The following is a 13,871-nucleotide window of genomic DNA, read 5'->3' on the forward strand; positions in this document are numbered from 1 at the left end:
GAACTCGTGAGCTCATATTTACGACATGGGAAGTTGTGTACATGAAATGATTAGTGTTCAAGTGGCAAGTTGTCATGAGAATGCTGCTGCTAAGCAATGGCCTCTAGAAGCCACCATTGCTTATTAGCTACATTAGTATGGTGGCTCCAGTAAACCTCAATGCATTTTCCCCAAACTGTTGCTTTAAGGCTGAGAACTGAAAGGGAACAGTGAGGAATAACGTGTCATCATTTATTTACTCTTTTGGAGATTCAACCTCGTTTTGACCTTGATGATTTACTGAGCTTTCCCACTTTGACAAACTTTGAACTGGACTCAGCTGGGTGAAAGGGTATAAATGTGAGTGAAGGTGAGCTCTGCAGTGGGGTTAATCTCATAACAGCTTCTACTCTGGTGATTAGGAGGAATAAACAACAACAACAACAACAACAACAACAAGATCCAATAAAATCCATGAAAGAGCAAAAGGAAAATAAAAGAAATACTGTGTGTTTGTGTTTCTGTCAGATATTTTAAGGAATAAAACATTGGTGGGTCATGCTGTTCTAGGAAAATAATCAATGACAATGACAAAGCAAAGTGTTTTGTTCCTTTTATATGCCAATGATTACAATTTTTGTCCATTTATAGCTAATTACAGTTAATGTTGTTGGACATTCGTGAAATGAGTTAGTTCCTGTTCTCACTTCTGCTGTAAACAGCCGTTCCCTCACCAGAATCTCTTTTCTCTCTCTTGAAGTTAATAAAACAAACAAAAAAAGTAGCTTGTCATGTTACCGAGAAAGCGTAAACGTCTCTCTCCTGAAGATTTGTAAAGTGTAAAGTTGCAGAAGATTGAAGACTCCTTCCATAAACATCTCTTCCCCTTACCCTGGCGAAAACTTCACCATATCAATGACAACATACAGATTTTAATCCGTTTCTTATCAGCAGATCATCCAGTCTAAGTCCCTGTGAATGAGCTGTTGCTATGATAATGATGAGAACAAGCGCATTAATGTAAACCTGCACTGCTGTCAGAGCTGCTGTTATAGAAAATTCATCAACACCTTCTGACCAATCAGAGTCCAGAACTCAGCAGTAAATGAAGGTAAAGGTGTTAATTTGAAATATTTGTTAGCCATCAACTTAAAGAAGAAGTTGGAGGCAACAGAGATGTGGTTCCTCAGACGAATGCTGAGAATATCTTGGAAAAAGAGAAAGACAAATGAAGAAGTGCTACAGCTGGCAGGAGCAAAATGTTCACTTATTAAGACAATCAGAAAACGACAACCGGATTTCTTTGGCCACATCAACAGAAAAGACGGCCTAGAAAAACTTGTGTTAAGTGATAAAATTGAAGGAAAGCGAGGAAGAGGAAGACAGAGAATGACATATACAAATAGCCTTAACACCTTTGCCACCAACAGTTCACTGACCAATAATGATCTTATCCACCTTACTGGCAACAGAACTGACTGGCAGACCATGATCGTCGATGCCTGTGCCAGGCCTGACACATGAAGAAGAAGAAGAAGAAGAAGAAGAAGAAGAAGAAGAAGAAGAAGTTAGCCATCAGCATATGTTTCTTGCTAGCAATTAACAGCAATTAAAAAAAACCCACAAGTAACAACGGTAGCTAAACAACACGAGTGTGGGTTTATGTTATTATTTATAGTCAGATTGGGACGTGTTAAAAAGACGCTTAGAAACGTTAAACCCAATAAGAAGTTTTGCTGGCAAATGTCAGGAGGTGTTTTATTAAAGGAGGGACACTGGGTGTGACTGTCATGTTCGGATCAGTTGTGATGGAGAGAGAGATAGAGAGAGAGAGAGAGGGAGAGAGAGAGAGAGAGAGAGAGAGGGAGGAGGATGGAGAGAATAGTGCATCCATTCTTCTTTCTCTGATAGTTACTGTTGTTGCAAATGCTTTCTGTTGGTTTTGGCAGCAGCTGCCCCTCCTCATGGGTTCAGACGTCAAGCTGTCATTTCCACACTGGTATTTCTGCAAACAACAATGATGACTGTGTTGAGATTTGGGCCCAAAAATGCATATGCACACACACACACACACACACACACACACACACACACACACACACACACACACACACACACACAGTGTACAGTTACACAGAAATGCAAACACATGCATATAAACGCACACGCTTGTGTTGTGAAGGCTGGAATTGATGTCAGACCATCTCTCTCTCTCTCTCTCTCTCTCTCTTACTTAATCATGCCCACAACAGTAAACCATACGCTAAACCACATGCTTGTGGATTATTCTAGCGATCTGCTTCTCCTGAACTCTATGGATTGATGTCTGTCCATAAGGAGCTCACTTGGATGAGTGAAATTTGAAAATTAAAAAAAAAAAACATAAATATTCCACAGAAAATTCATTTCCATACAGTGAATTTATGGAAGCGCATGTATCTTAAATTAAACTGGTTAATCACTGACACTACAGAGCTGTTGAATTCTGGATTCTGATTGGTCAGAAGGTGTTGATTAACAATTATTCTCTGAAGGTGACATGAATATTAGTGAATAATAACTGAGACGAAGTCGAGGTGGATAATTGTTTTAGTATAAATACACAGTTGATTATTTAAAAATTGTAGTAAATATAATTTATTTCAAATTTCAAAATCTTCATGTAAATGTAATAACTTTGCAGTGCAGACTTGTGTCACTGATCTTCGCCGAGTCACATAAAATACTTTGTTCTGAAATCGATAAAATAAATCACAATTCCACCTTCCCTTTGAATAGTTTTAGACCAAACTTTGGAGCATTTTTCGTGCTTTTAGGAACAGCGTTTTCTTTCATCATCTGTAATTTTTCCTCACTTAAGGTGACAGAGCAATTGGCTGCCATTTTGCCTAGTCGGTTGAGGTGATTATCGAGAAATAGTCTGAATCTCTTGACCAATCAGAGGGGGGGATTTTCTATAATCATTTCTGTATTTATACTAATTTTCTTTAACAGCAACTCTGACAGTAGCATAGGTTTATATTAATGTTGCTCTAAAACATTAACAGCGTGGTTTAAAAACGTAATTGTTCATAGGCTTTTTTTTGTGAAGAGATGTTTAGGTAACATTTCTGGAAGGGGTCTCCAGTGTCAGTGCTTTGTAACAGTCAGAGGTCAAGCTGTAATGTGAAGTTTTCAGGCAAATTGCTGTGGTACAATAGGAATAAAGCACTTCAGGATGGTACCAGTGATTCCGCTCCATCACACCAGCCATATCGCTGATTATTTTCCCACAACAGTATGACATGGAGTGGGTTATTCCTTTCCAAAATGCAGCTAGAATCTACTATGAAATGTCGCAACCCCAAATACATGACATGTTTGTTGACTTCCTGCAGCCGTTTCAAGTCAGAGTCTCTTTCTCAACCCTGATTATGTTTCTAAGAAAAGCCGAAAAGGTTAAACGACAGATTTCATCAGTTATTCAGTATCTGTAGGGGAAATGAGCAAAGCGTGTGCACAGAGTCATAGTTATCGCCTGGAAAGCAGCTTACTGAGGTTTCCTGTAAATTCTGCGAAGTCACGTGACTACAGTGAAAGTGAGCTGTCACCACCGCCTCAGAACACGTGGTCACACATAGGGTCACGACTCATTCGGTTGCATATCAACACTTCTGGTCATGAGATGACGAGGAAGAGCTGGTAAGAAATGATGATCTACAGATAAAAGCAGATGCTTGTTATGAAAATCTGCCGCACACAATCAGTTCACTGTTTATTCCATGGTTCAGATCACTGAACGATGGAGACAGGCTCCTTTTCATGGACAAAGAGCCGGAGAATTGCACCACGGGGTGGGGGTGGGGGTAAGGGTTCAGGACAGAGACGTGGCTCTGCGGTAGCACTAATGTCTGTCTGTATTTTTATACACAATTACAGTCGCTGTAAAGTTACTGCACAAATGGACCATGTGCGTCATCACACTTAGATACCAATTCAGCCCTGAGGAATAAAGGCACACAAAAACATGCAGTGGGAGAAAGAAATTAGGCTAAAAGCTGATAATTACACATGGTGCTCAAATTAACACGGGGGGGGGGGGGGGGGGGTAAGAGGAGGTGGAGCTACTTTTAAATACAGAACTAAAGTCCTGTTAGATGTAGAAACTTGTTAGAAATTAATTTTATTAAAATCAATGTAAGCTAAACTCACACACAGTAAAACTTGCATTACTATCTATAATAAATGCAATGTAGCAGCATTAAATATTAACTCTGAAAAATTACACACCTAGAATGTAACATGATCATCAATTCTGATTAGAATTTTTCCATTTGTAAACATTTATTAATAATGTCATCAACTGAAATTTACATCCTGCCAAAAAACCAAATAAAGCTATGAAAGGAGTGATGGTGGCTTTACTGAGCAGATTGTTTTGTGAAGTGTTTTAAGTTTTATAGCCACACCCATTCAGATTAAATATAAAAGAAATATAGTAATATAGTGGACAGCATGGTGGTGTCATGATTTGCACTGTCACCTCACTACAAGAAGGTTCTGGGTTTGAGCCCAGTGGCTGACAGGGGCCTTTCTGTGTGGAATTTGCATGTTCTCCCCGTGTCTACGTGGGTTTCCTCCCACATCATCATGCTCCCCTAGTGGAGTATCATATTCCTGAGGGTGCTCCTGTCAGGACTCGACCCAACAGTTGCTGGAAGTCTCTCTTATCCATCATTATTCTTCTAATTTGTTGTGTGTCTAATCCCAGAAGATTCTCAAACTTTGTCCATCTAGAAGCTCACATGTCAAATAGAAGTTGTTTTTGGAGTTCACTATTGTCCATTCGGCAAATGTATGCCAGGTACTTTAGATGTTGTTGTTTAAAACAGAATAGCTTTATGGGCTGCATCTTAGTTTTATCTTGCAAGTCCACATTAGATAGTTTAAAGCTCTGACCCAATTCCCAATCAAGGCCATCATATTCTGGATCATTACATTTAGGGGACCTTTTCCTTTTGTAGCCTCCCTTTATCATCTTGTGTAAGAAGCTGTGCCAGGCTATTTTGTGTGCATGTGTGCTCATTGCTCACTTGTGTGTGCATGTGTGTATTCACTGCTTCGGATGGGTTAAATGCAGAGAGGAATTTCACTGTGTGCTTAAGTCTGTGCTTGAGTGTACATGTGATAAATGAAGGCTTCTTGGCTTGAATTGTCATGTCTCAATAGTGTGAAGCTATCTCAAAGCTAAAGTGCCCTCCACAATTATTGGCACCCCTTGTAAGGGTTAGTAAAAATGATCAGAAAAAAATCCATTTTAGTGTTGATTTGGACAGATGCTTCAGATCATTGTTCTGCTGGAAAATCCAATGATGACCCAGTTTTAGTTTCCTGTCAGAGGAGCCAGATTCTGATTTAAAATGTCCTGCTGTTTCATGGAGTCCATGATGTCATGGACCCTAATAAGGTTTCAGGGCCTTTGAAGGAAAAATAGCCCCAAAACATCACAGAACCTCCACCAAATTTTACAGTTGGGATCGGGTTCTTTTCATTATAGCCATCCTTCTTTTTAATCCAAACCCACTGCTAGTGTTTATTGCCAAAAAACTCCATTTTTGTTCCATCAGACCAGAGAACATAGTTCACCTCATATTTGTTCCACAGTTAATCAGGAAGTAATGGATTACAGCTTGAAAGTTCCTACACACTCCAATCGACTCAAAAATGTACATTTTAAATGGAAATATGCTTCAGGTACATTGTGTTCACCATCATTTCCAGGGGTGCCAATAATAGTAACACATGTTACTATTATTGTATAGGTTAATTAGCAAAATTAACCAGGAATAAGCCCACTATAGACACATGCATACCTGTAGTATGTAGTAGCAACGATTTCATGAATTTTTTTAATGACAAAATTGAGAATATCCGACAAAAAATTAAAACTACTAATTTAAGGTCAGACAATGTAAGTGACGCTGTAGTTAACAATATAACTGTATCAGATCAGCAATTAGAATGTTTTACTCCCCTTAGAGAAACTGAATTACTTTCATTCATCTCGGCATCAAAAGCCTCAACTTGCGTACTAGATCCCTTACCTACACGTCTATTCAAACAGATAATACCTGAAGTAATTGAACCGCTTCTAAAAATAATAAATTCTTCTCTTACGATCGGCTATGTACCCAAATCCTTTAAACTAGCAGTTATCAAACCCCTGATTAAAAAACCTGACCTTGATCCCTGTCAGTTGTCCAATTATCGGCCAATATCAAACCTCCCCTTTATCTCCAAGATCCTTGAAAAAGCTGTGGCACAGCAGTTATGCTCATATTTACATAGGAATAACATCCATGAAATGTATCAGTCAGGATTTAGACCTCATCATAGCACAGAGACAGCTCTGGTTAAAGTAGTAAACGACCTACTGTTGGCGTCTGATCAGGGCTGTGTCTCGCTGCTTGTGTTGCTTGACCTTAGTGCAGCATTTGATACCATTGATCATTCCATTCTTCTGGATAGACTAGAAAATGTTGTGGGAGTTAAGGGAACGGCCCTCTCCTGGCTCAGCTCTTATTTAACTGATCGCTATCAGTATGTTAGCTAAGGAGCTACACACGCTAAGGAGCTGCATGACCTCGGCCTACTCCGGCGGCCCACTTTGACATTGACCTTTAACACTAAAATGGCGGTGCGTGCAGACACAGCGGCTCCTCTCTGTCCCGATAATGTGGTGTTTACATGTTTGTCTTCATTGGTGTGCTCGAGTGATGGTATGTTTTCGTCACGTTTGTCCGTCCCGAGGCGCACATACAGCCGTGGGACTCTTTTTGACATTGGCAACACTTTTTTCTGTAAGTTAAACCCGGCACACGCTAAGGAGCTACATGACCTCGGCCTACTCCGGCGGCCCGCTTTGACATCGACCCCCACTACTGCTGCACACCCGCAGAGGAAGTTCCGTAGGCAGTGCAAGATGAAGCAGAAGCGGGGAAAGCATGGGGGTATCCGAGCCAGGCTAATGGCTAATCCACACAAGCCGGCTATACCATCCATCGTACTCACCAATGTACACTCCTTGGATAACAAACTGGATAATATTCACCTTTTGAGAGCGACCCAGCAGGCTGTGAGAGAGTGCTGTGTTTTTGTGTTCATGGAAACATGGCTAAACGACAGCATACCGGACTCTGCCATCCAGCTCGACCGGCTAACATGCTATCAAGCAGACAGAGCCCTCATTGAAGGAGGTAAGACCCACGGCGGCGTGGTCTGTGTTTACATCAGGGATGCTTGGTGTCAGGACGTCGTGGTAGTGTGCAGACATTGTTCACCCCTTGTGGAGTTTATGATCATCAAATGTCGGCCCTTCTATCTACCGAGGGAGTTTTCTGCCATCCTGCTTGTTGCAGTTTACATTCCTCCCAGCTGCAACAACAACGATAGGGACAAGGCACTGAGTGAACTGTACTGCGCCATCAGCGACCAACAGACAGCCCATCTAGAGGGACTTCTCATCGTAGCTGGGGATTTCAACCACGCAAATCTCAAAACAGTGTTTCCTCAGTTACATCAACACATTGACTTTGCAACACGGGGAAACAACACACTGGACCAGGTTTACACTACACTGAGAAGAGCATACAAGGCCTCACCCCTCCCCCATCTCGGTGCTTCAGACCACATCATTGTTATGCTAATGCTAGCATACAGGCCGAAGGTCAAAGTCACCAGACCGGTCCAGAAGCAGGTACGGGTGTGGCCAGAGGGTGCTTCCTCAGCAGTTCAGGACTGCTTTAACATCACAGACTGGGACATGTTTAAGCAGGCAGCTACTTACAACCACCAGATCAACATCCAGGAGTATTCAGACACTGTTACAGCCTACATTAATAAATGCACTGATGATGTCACAGACATTAAGACCATCACAGTACGGGCCAACCAGAAACCATGGCTGATGGGGGAAGTCTATTGGTTACTGAAAGCCTGGAACGCTGCTTTCAGAGCAGGTGATGAGGCTGGTCTGAGATCAGCAAGAGCCAACTTGTCCCATGGCATCAGACTAGCAAAGAAACAGTACAGTAGCAGGATAGCCCATCATTTCACTGACAGCAGAGACACAAGGAGTCTGTGGCAGGGGATACAGACCATCACAGACTATAAACCTCAACCACAGACCTGTGACAAGGATATCACTCTGCTGAACAGTCTAAATAACTTCTTTGGATGGTTTGAAGCCAACAACAGCATGCCTGCACAGAAAACACCACCCCTTCTGGATGACCAGGTGCTGTCCCTGTCTCCAGCCAGTGTGAGGAGATCCCTCTCCAGGATCAACACCCGCAAAGCTGTAGGACCTGACAACATTCCAGGTCGTGTGCTAAAGGACTGTGCAGAGGAGCTCACAGAAGTGCTCACAGACATCTTCAACACCTCCCTGAGCCAAGCTGTTGTTCCCACCTGCTTCAAGAGCACCACCATCATCCCTGTTCCAAAGAAGGCCTCTCCATCCTGCTTCAATGACTACCGCCCTGTGGCACTGACCCCCATCATTATGAAGTGCTTTGAGCTGTTAGTCATGTAGCACATCAAATCCATCTTCCCGCCCTCCATGGACCCGTACCAATTTGCATATCGGGCCAATCGGTCCACTGATGATGCAATCTCCACCGCTCTCCACTCAGCTCTCACTCACCTGGACACTAAGGACTCTTACATGTGGATGCTGTTCTTAGACTTTAGTTCAGCATTTAACACAATCATCCCCCAGCAGCTGATACAGAAACTGGACTGTCTAGGACTAAACACCTCCCTCTGCAACTGGTTGCTGGACTTCCTGACCATTAGACCACAGGCAGTCCGGGTCGGCAGCAACACATCCAGCACCATCATTCTGAACACAGGGGCCCCCAAGGATGTGTGCTCAGCCCCCTTCTCTTCACCCTGCTGACCCACGACTGCACACCAACACACAACAGCAACCTCTTCATCAAGTTTGTGGATGACATGACTGTGGTGGGACTTATTAACAACAGTGATGAGTCATACTACAGGGATGAGATGAGCCAACTGGCTGTGTGGTGCAGAGACAACAATCTCTCTCTTAATGTGGAGAAGACGAAGGAGATGATTGTCAACTTCCGGAGAGCCTCCACCCAGCATCCTCCACTGACCATCAATGGTGCCGCTGTGGAGAGAGTGAGCAGCACCAAGTTCCTGGGTGTGTACCTCACCGAGGCTCTCTCCTGGAGCAGCAACACCGCATCGCTGGCCAGGAAAGCTCAGCAGTGTCTCTACTTCCTCCGCAGACTGAAAAGAGCTAAAGCACCAGCCCCATCATGCAGACCTTCTACCACAGAACCATTGAGAGCATCCTGACCAGCTGCATCACTGTGTGGTACAGCGGCTGTACTGCATCCTGCCAGAAGACCCTGCAGCGCATAGTGAGAGCAGCTGAGAAGATCATCAGTGTCCCCCTACCCTCCCTTCAGGATATTTACAACACACGCCTGGCCCGCAGAGTACTCAGCATTGTGGGCGACTCCACCCATCCCAACCACCACTTCTTGAGCCTCCTGCTTTCTGGGAGGAGAATGAGAAGCCTCCGGGTGAGAACCAGCAGACTGAGAGACAGCTTCATTCACCAAGCCGTCAGGATGCTGAACTCCCTCCCAGGCCAGTACCCCCTTCCCTTAATATACAAACCAAATGTCACCAGCCACTTTAACGAACTGTAACAGAATTCAATTGCACTATGTTAAAACTGTTTACAATACTGTCTACACGGGTTTTTTTTTAATTGCACTATATAGAAACTGTTTACAACACTGTTTACACTTTATACATCTTTAATCTTTGATAGACTTCACTGCTACACTGTTTATACTGTCATATCTGCCATATTTATATTTACACTGAAAATTCTGCTCATACTGCCATATTTATTAATTTATACTGATAATTACTATACTGTCAGACTGTTTACATTGTTCATTCTGTTTATATTGTCATTCGTCACATTTAAATTTATACCATTAATTCTGTTCACACTGCCACATTTGCACTTTCTGGATTGCCACAATCTTGTCTTTTCTTAACCCCCCCCCCCCCATATTTTTTCCCTTTTTATAGTTTATATCTTGTACCTATATTTTATATTTCATGTTTATTACTGTTTGCACTGCAGATAAGAGGGAAACGCAATTTCAATTCTCTGTATGTCCTGCACATATGGCATTATTGGCAATAAAGGTAACTTGAACTTGAATGTTGATATAAATGGTGATATTTCTAGACGTACTGAGATAAAGTTTGGTGTTCCACAAGGTTCTGTCTTGGGTCATCTGCTTTTTTCTTTATATATGTTACCTCTGGGTAATATTATTTGTAAACATTGTATTAGTTTCCACTGTTATGCTGATGACACACAGTTGTATGTTTCTGCAAACCTGATGAGAGACACCAGCTTAAGAGAATTAAGGAATGTGTAAAGGACATTAGACACTGGATGCTTATTAACTTCCTTCTGCTTCACTCTGACAAGACTGAAGTACTTGTACTCAGACCACATGCAGCTAGAAGTAAGTTTTCTGATTACACAGTAACTCTGGATGGCCTTTCTGTTTCTTCACGTGCAGCAGTAAAAGACCTCGGAGTGATTATCGACCCCAGTCTTTCATTCGAAACTCACATTGATGACATTACCCGGATAGCTTTCTTTCATCTCAGAAATATTGCTAAGATAAGAAATTTAATGTCACTACATGACGTGGAAAAACTAGTCAATGCTTTCGTTACCTCCAGGTTGGATTATTGTAATGCCTTACTGTCTGGATGTTCCAATAAGTGCATAAACAAGCTCCAGTTAGTTCAAAATGCAGCAGCAAGAGTCCTTACTAGAACTAAAAAATATGACCCCATCACGCCTGTCTTATCCACACTCCATTGGCTCCCAATCAAATTTTGTATTGATTATAAAATACTACTATTGACCTTTAAAGCACTGAATGGTCTCGCACCACAGTACCTGAGTGAACTTCTGCTCCTCTATGACCCACCATGCCTACTTAGATCAAAAGGTGCAGGCTATCTGCTGGTACCTCGTATAGTGAAGGCTACATCAGGGGGCAGAGCCTTTTCTTACAAAGCCCCACAGTTATGGAACAGCCTTCCAAGTAGTGTTCGGGAATGAGACACAGTCTCAGTGTTTAAGTCTAGGCTGAAAACATATCTGTTTAGTCAAGCCTTGTGTTAATGGTGTTTATGAGGTAAAGGTGTAGATCTGGAGGATCCTCAGACAGAGTGTTTTGGTAAACTGGGATGTATGGATGGTGTCAGTCCCCACTCACTTGCTCACTCGAGTTTGTTGATAGTGTAGTGGCTGCTGCTTTATGTCCCGGGGCCCCTCATGCCTGTATTACCTTCTGGCTCTCCCCTTTTAGTTATGCTGTCATAGTTAGTTGCCGGAGTCCCTGCTTGTACTCAGTGCAATATGTATACTGTTCCTACTTATTCAGGTGACATTGGGCATACCTAACAACCTGTGTTTTCTCTCCCTCTTTCTCTCTCTCCCCCCCCAACTAATCTGTCCCTCTGAGTTACATGTTGGTCCTGGGATCGAGATGCTGAACCTCTTCTGCTCCTCAGACCTGCTTGATCCATCCTGGTGCCCTGTGTCTGGTTGGAGTCTCAGCACATCACTCCTGTGGAGGACAGCCCCATGAGGACAGTTGAAAGTCACATGTGGAGGATGCTCTGGACACTTACAGTATAGCTTTCTAACTGTAGCTAACCACCTGTGTTTTCTTTCCCTCCCCCCCACCCCAAATCTGTCCCTCTGAGTTACATGGAGTCAACAGGAAATCTTTTGGTGGAGAGGGTGGAGACCTCGACTGGCTATCGTAGCCTGCAGGGAATCGGCCGTCAGACATTCTGTCGCATGTTCCAGAGCCGGTGAAATGTAACTGAATTGTCTTGGCCAGCCCTAAGGGTCCCATCTGCATCTCATCATTGCTGAGGAGTGTGCTCCCATCACCCAATCAAGCATCCAGCCAGAACAGGTCATGATATATTTTTTACCATATTAACATGCCATTGTTGTGTGTTATGCCTGATGTAAAGACTCTCGTCTCTGCGAGCCTACCACACAGATTTAATACTTGTCATTTTTAGGGCATACCTAACAACCTGTGTTTTCTTTCTCTCTCTCCCCCCCCCCCCCCAATCTGTCCCTCTGAGTTACATGTTGATCCTGGGATTGAGATGCTGGCCTCTTCTGCCCCTCGGACCTGCTTGATCCATCCTGGTGCCCTGTGTCTGGTCGGAGTTTTATCGCCCCACTCCTATGAAGGACGGCCCCATGAGGACAGTTGAGGGTTATACCTGTTAAAACTGTTAATATTATAGTCAGGCTGTCTGTTGTTGCCCAAATGAGGATGGGTTCCCTTTTGAGTCTGGTTCCTCTCGAGGTTTCTTCCTCATGTCGTCTGAGGGAGTTTTTCCTTGCCACCGTCGCCACAGGCTTGCTCATTGGGGATAGATTAGGGATAAAATTAGCTCATGTTTTAAGTCGTTCAAATTCTGTAAAGCTGCTTTGCGACAATGTTTATTGTTAAAAGCGCTATACAAATAAACTTGATTTTATTTGATTTACAGTAATGCTTTTATGGCTGAGGACTACAATTGAGTTGATAACTTTAGGACTGCAGTCGTCATGAACAGTTTTGCACTCAAGTTTCCATCAATGAAGAGTTTACAACATCAACGAAACTGACTTCATGTTAAAACTGTTAATGTTATAGTCAGGCTGTCTGTTGTTGCCCAAATGAGGATGGGTTCCCTTTTGAGTCTGGTTCCTCTCGAGGTTTCTTCCTCATGTCGTCTGAGGGAGTTTTTCCTTGCCACCATCGCCACAGGCTTCATCATTGGGGATAGATTAGGGATAAAATTAGCTCATGTTTTAAGTCGTTCAAATTCTGTAAAGCTGCTTTGTGACAATGTTTTTTGTTAAAAGCACTGTACAAATAAACTTGACTTGACTTCACATGTTTTTGTTAAAAATAAATATTTATTGATGAGAGATTTGTTTTCCTCTGAATAATTTTATTTCAATTAAAGGTTGGATTTTTCTCGTGTTTTCAGTGTGAGATGAAGCAACTTCACCAAAAGGTGGATTTTGTCTAACCCTTTTTACTGATCTTTACGGGGGGGCAATAATTGTGGAGGGCACTGTATCTCCGAGCCTTACCTCATTTCATTTCAATGTATCATGCACATCAAGTTTGTATTTTTGGATGAAATAATCATATGAAATCACTCAGGTCATTCAACGTATATATTCTTATTAGTCTTTACACACCAAGAATTAAATTCGGTATGAAGAAAAAATAAATTTTGATCTGTTTTGTTTTTTGTGAAATTTCACATGGGAAAATGATCACCTGACCAATCAAAGGAGGATTCCACTGGGTTCTCATGAAACTGGTCAGAAACAAGCATGAAATATAATGTGAAACACTGACCCTATTTCCAGAATGTCAGGAAGGGGTAGGAGACAGATGTATGTGCAGAAGTAGTTTTATTAAGAAAAGTAAACACACAGGCAGACAAATCGGCAGGCAATATCATAAATGAGGAATGAGCAAAGGGTCTGGCAAGGCATGAACAGAATATCACAGGCAAAGACAAAAACAGACACACAACAAGAACGGGAATCAGGAAACCAGGACATTAACACAGGAAAATAAGGCTCGGTAATGTGTCCAAAAGGTACCACAATACTTTGCAGTGAGCATGTGTTTTCTAAGTCTTTATATAGGCACGCTGATGTGCCTTAAGCCTGTGCAGGTGCGCATGATTAACAGCACACGTGCAAGAGTCCGCTTGTCGCTCGTGCAGTCCAGAGC

At 42.5% G+C, this 13,871-nt stretch overlaps 1 long non-coding RNA gene across 1 annotated transcript; it reads left to right on the forward strand.

The window, feature by feature from the left end:
- The first annotated feature begins 3,598 nt into the window (after positions 1-3,598).
- On the forward strand, positions 3,599-13,045 carry LOC132891399 (uncharacterized). Its single transcript, XR_009655320.1, has 2 exons — positions 3,599-3,660; positions 11,565-13,045. It is a non-coding gene; the product is annotated as an uncharacterized LOC132891399 (long non-coding RNA).
- Positions 13,046-13,871: the final 826 nt, after the last annotated feature.

Source organism: Neoarius graeffei, chromosome 9, assembly GCF_027579695.1.
Source record: "Neoarius graeffei isolate fNeoGra1 chromosome 9, fNeoGra1.pri, whole genome shotgun sequence".
NCBI classification, from domain to species: Eukaryota; Metazoa; Chordata; class Actinopteri; order Siluriformes; family Ariidae; genus Neoarius; species Neoarius graeffei.